This window comes from Cebus imitator, unplaced genomic scaffold (assembly GCF_001604975.1).
Source record: "Cebus imitator isolate Cc_AM_T3 unplaced genomic scaffold, Cebus_imitator-1.0 Scaffold21, whole genome shotgun sequence".
NCBI classification, from domain to species: Eukaryota; Metazoa; Chordata; class Mammalia; order Primates; family Cebidae; genus Cebus; species Cebus imitator.
Genome location: NW_016107336.1, coordinates 2,068,547 through 2,073,499, shown reverse-complemented (window position 1 = coordinate 2,073,499; position 4,953 = coordinate 2,068,547).

Genomic DNA, 4,953 nt, shown 5'->3' with positions numbered 1-4,953 from the left:
TTTTGGTATTTTAGTAGAAACAGGGTTTCACCATGTTGCTCAGGCTGGTCTAGAACTCCTGAGCTCACGCGAACTGCTCGCCTCGGCCTCCAAAATGCTGGGATTACAGGTGTGAGCCACTGCGCCCAGCTGGGACTGCTTTTTTACATTAAGGGGCTTGAATTTTTTTTTTTAAGATACAGCCTTGTTTTGTTCCCCAGGTCAGTGGCGTGATCATGGCTCACTGCAGCCTCCAACTCCTGGGCTCAAGCAATCCTCCTGCCTTGGCCTCTCAACATGTTGTTGGTATTACAGGCATGAACCACCAAGCTCTGCCACAGGGCTTGAATTTTGAATTTTGTATTAAAGGATTTAAACCAGTCTTGTCCAATCCACGGCCCACAGGCCACATGTGGCCCAGGATGGCTTTGAGTGCCGCTCAAGACAAATTCATAAATTTTCTTAAAACATTATGAGATTTTGTTGCAATTTTTGTTAAGCTCATCAGCTATCGTTAGTGTATTTTATGTGTGGCCTAAGACAATTCTTCTTCCAGTGTGGCCCAGGGAAGCCAAGAGATTGGACACCTCTGTATTTAAACAGTGATAAGGGTTAAAATGGAAATACCTTTAGAGAGAGGCAGGAGAGTGCCTTACATCCACATGGAGCCTTAAATGACTTCTGTCAGAGTCTCTCCTAAGAGTGTGGCCGGGCATGGTGGCTCACACCTATAATCCCAAGGGAGGTCGAGGTGGGTGGATCACTTGAGGTCAAGAGTTCAAGACCAGCCTTGCCAACATGGCAAAAGTCTGTCTCTATAACAAATACAAAAATTAGCTGGGCTTGGTGTTGCATGCTGTAATTCCAGCTACTCGGGAGGCTGAGGCAGGGGAATCGCTTGAACCCAGGAGGCAGAGTTTGCTTCGAGCTGAGAACTCAGCATTGCACTCCAGCCTGGGGGACAGAATGAGACTCTGTCTCTAAAGAAAGAAATGGGCTGGGCGTGGTGGCTCACGCCTGTAATTCAAGCACTTTGGAGGCCAAGGCAGGTGGATCACCTGAGGTTGGGAGTTCAAGACCAGCCTGACCAACATGGTGAAACCCCATCTTTATACAAAAAAGAAAGAAAGAAAGAAATGAATAAAAATAGAACCTTTCCTAAGAGTAGCAGCTGAGAGGAAAGAGAGTGAACAGTGGGTGTCTGTGTAGGGACATGGGTGGTGCAAAGGTGATGTCCACTCTGACCTATGGCTGGCTTTTTGTCAATCTCCCCCTGCCCCTGTGCTCAATGCTTCTCTCTGGAGCTGTCCTCTGATCACTAACTTGCTGGCTTTGCCAATTCCTTCATTCTACAACCCTCTGGCCCATCTGACACCAGGAACAACTGCAAAGGATTATTGTGTTTTGGGTTTTTACATAAATATGGAATGAAATATGGAGACCTTTACAGTTTGTCTAATTTTCTTCCTGTCACCAAAGCAAAGTGTTATGAACAGTAAGTCATTTTGCAGTTGCTGCAGCTGCTACTGAATATAGATTGGAAAAATGATTTGCTTGAGCAAAGTGGTGATCAGATAAATCCCATAAATTGGTCTCTTAAAAAACTGTGTGTGTGTCCACGCGTGGTGGTTCATGCCTGTAATTGCAGCACTCTGGGAAGCTTAGGTGCGAAAATTGCATGAGGCCAGGAGTTCAAGACCAGCCTGGGCAACATGATGAGACCCCCCCACCCCACCATTGCTACCAAAAAATAAAAAATAAAAATTAAAAATTAGCCAGGCATGGTAGTGCATGCCTGTGATCCTAGCTATCTGGGAGGGTGAGGTGGGAGGATTGCTAGAGCACAGACATTCGATACTACAGTGAGCTATGATCACACCACTGCACTTGAGGCCAGGATTTCGAGACCAGCCTGAGCAGCATGGCAAGACCACGTCTCTACCAAAATAAGTAAATATATATGTTACAGAAAGAGGGCTGCTGCCTTGTTCTCTGAGGTGGTGAGACCAGGAGACTATGGCTTCATTTGGAGGAGTTTGTCAGCTTCTATTCACCAACTTAAGAGAACTCTTGGGGAGGCCAGGTATGGTGGCTCACGCCTATAATCCCAGCATTTTGGGAGGCCAAGGCGGGCAGATCATGAGGTCAAGAGTTCAAGACCAGCCTGGCCAACATGTGTCTTAAGTTCATCCTCTTAAGAATGCCTACCGAGTTCAGGTGATTCTCCTGCCTCGGCCTTCCAAGTAGCTGGGACTACAGCTTATATTTTTAATCTCTACTAAAAATACAAAGATTAGCCAGATGTGGTGGCATATATTTGTAGTCCCAGCTACTTGAGAGGCTGAGGCAGAATTGCTTGAACCTGGGAGGCAGTGATCACAGTAAGAAAAGACCATGCCATCGCACTCTAGCCTGGGTAACAGAGTGAGGCTCCATCTCAAAAAAAAAAAAGAAAGAAAAGGCCGGGTGAGGTGGCTCACGCCTGTAATCCCAGTACTTTGGGAGGCCAAGGCAGGCAGATCACAAGGTCAGGAGTTTGAGAACAGCCTGGCTGATATGGTGAAGCCCCGTCTCTACTAAAAATACAAAAAAATTAGCCAGGTGTGGTGGCAGGCACCTGTAGTCCCAGCTACTCGGGAGGCTGAGGCAGGAGAATTGCTTGGAGAATCACTGGAACCTGGGAAGCAGATGTTGCAGTGAGCCGAGATCATGCCTCTGCACTCCAGCCTGGGCAACACAGCAGGACTTGTCTCAAAATAAATAAATACATACATACACAAAGAAAAAAAGAGAACTGTTGGAATAATAAGAATTTGAAGGTGTTCGGTTCTTTAGCATCTGATAAAACCCCTCCTCTTTTCATGATCTCACTTAATCCTCGAAAACAGCACTGTGGGGAGCGCAGGGTACAGTAGGGGTTATGTTATCTCCAGTTAATAAATAAAGAGAACGGGAGATAACCTTCAACTGTACAGCTGATAAGATGAGGGCATGTCTTGCAACTTCAGAAACCTATGCTTTTTGGATGAATATATGTGGTCCAACTAAATTTTAGGTGAGTGTAACTACTTTGAACAAAAGCAAGGGAGGCTGGGCTTGGCGGCTAACACCTGCAATATTAGTACTTTGGGAGGCCCAGGCGGGAGGATTGCCTGAGCCCAGGAGTTTAAGACCAGCCTGGGCAACAAAGTAAGACTTCATATCTACAAAACAATGCAAAAATCAACCAGGTGTGGTGGTGCATGCTTGTGGTTTCAGCTATTTGGGAGGATGAGGCAGGAGGATGGCTTGAGCCCAGGAAGTGGAGGCTGCAGTGAGCCATGCTTGTACCACTGCACTCCAGTCTGGGTAACAAAGCAAGACCCTGTCTAAAAAAAAAAAAAAAAAAAAAAGCAGGGAAAGACAGTTGTGTTCATCTTGTGTAAGGTCAGGGTGGGGTGGTTTATATTTGTTATTTCATTTAAGCAAGACTTAAGAACACCAGAACCCAAAACAAACAAGAAAAGCATTCTCTAGGGCTGGCTTTTAACAGAACACTAAATGAGCACAGTTGGTTCTGGTGGCCTCCCTCTGGGCTGTCTCCCTCTTGTTCCCGGGAGGTAGATGCTCCATTCTTTAATTTTTTTTTTTTTTGAGATGGAGTCTCGCTTTGTCACCCAGGCTGGAGTATAGTGGTGTTATTCAGGCTCATTGCAACCTCCATCCCCTGAGTTAAAGCAATTCTCCTGCCTCAGCCTCCTGAGTAGCTGGGATTACAGACATGTACCACCATGCCAGGCTAATTTTTGTATTTTTACTAGATATGGGGGTTTCACCATGTTGGCCAGGCTGGTCTTGAACTCCTAATCTCAAGTGATCCACCAGCCTTGGCCTCCCAAAGTGCTGAGATTACAGGCGTAAGCCACCGCACTCGGCTTTCCACTAGGTATTTCTAAGAAGGCTCATTCTTGTCCTCTAGTCACTACCCACAAGCCTGTTTTTACTCGTTGACAGCTCTGTCTTGTTGCCAGTGAGGTGCCAAGGCCCCTGGATGTCCGCACTTTGCAGCTGTCTGTGGAGGGGATACAGGCAGGCCTCTTCCTGGCCTCTTCCACACTCTATCCTGCTGTAGGGTGCCCAGTCTGGGTAGCTAGTGCTCCGTGTTTCTTAGAAACACATTTCAGCAAAAGGTGAAATTCTAAGAAATTAGTGCGGTGGCTCACGCCTGAAATCCCAGCACTTTTAAGAGGCCGAGGTGGGTGGACCACAAGGTCAGGAGTTTGAGACCAGCCTGGCCAACCTAGTAAAATCCCATTTCTACTAAAAATACAAAAATTAGCTGGGCATGGTGGCAGGTGCCTATAATCCCAGCTACTCGGGAGGCTGAGGCAGAAGAATCACTTGAACCTGGGAGGTGGAGGTTGCAGTGAGCCGAGATTGCATCATTGCACTCCAGCCTGGGCAACAGAGTGAGATTCCACCGCGGAAAAAAAAAAAAAAGAATTTCAGCAAAAAAAACTTTCTCGGCTTCTTACAGAACTCCTGGTCTCCTTAGGGCACAGTTATAAGTGCCAAGTTCTTGTGAGGGTGAACTCAAGATACAAAATATGCTTGGCATACTCATTCCTGAGTGACCACAGGTGCACGCGGGAGTCGAACCCACTGCCTCTGCTGACAGTCATGGGTCAAGCTCAAAGTCTTGGCTGCTTCTCTGCTCAAGATGGGTTCTTCCACTGTAACAGCCCATGAGGGCAGTGTCCGTTATTTATCACCCCCTTCTGCTTCTATACTAAAATGTGAGTGACTGATAAAAATAAGTAAGCAGTTCTTGATTATCAACATTATGTCAGTGCTGGAGGTTCAATGTATGTTATCTCCTTTCAAGCCCAGGACGACTCTGACACAGCACAATTTAAGTCCATGCTCCTATTATCTCGAAATAATAAAAGCTATTTACAACAAACCAACAGCCAATATCATACTGAATGGGCAAAA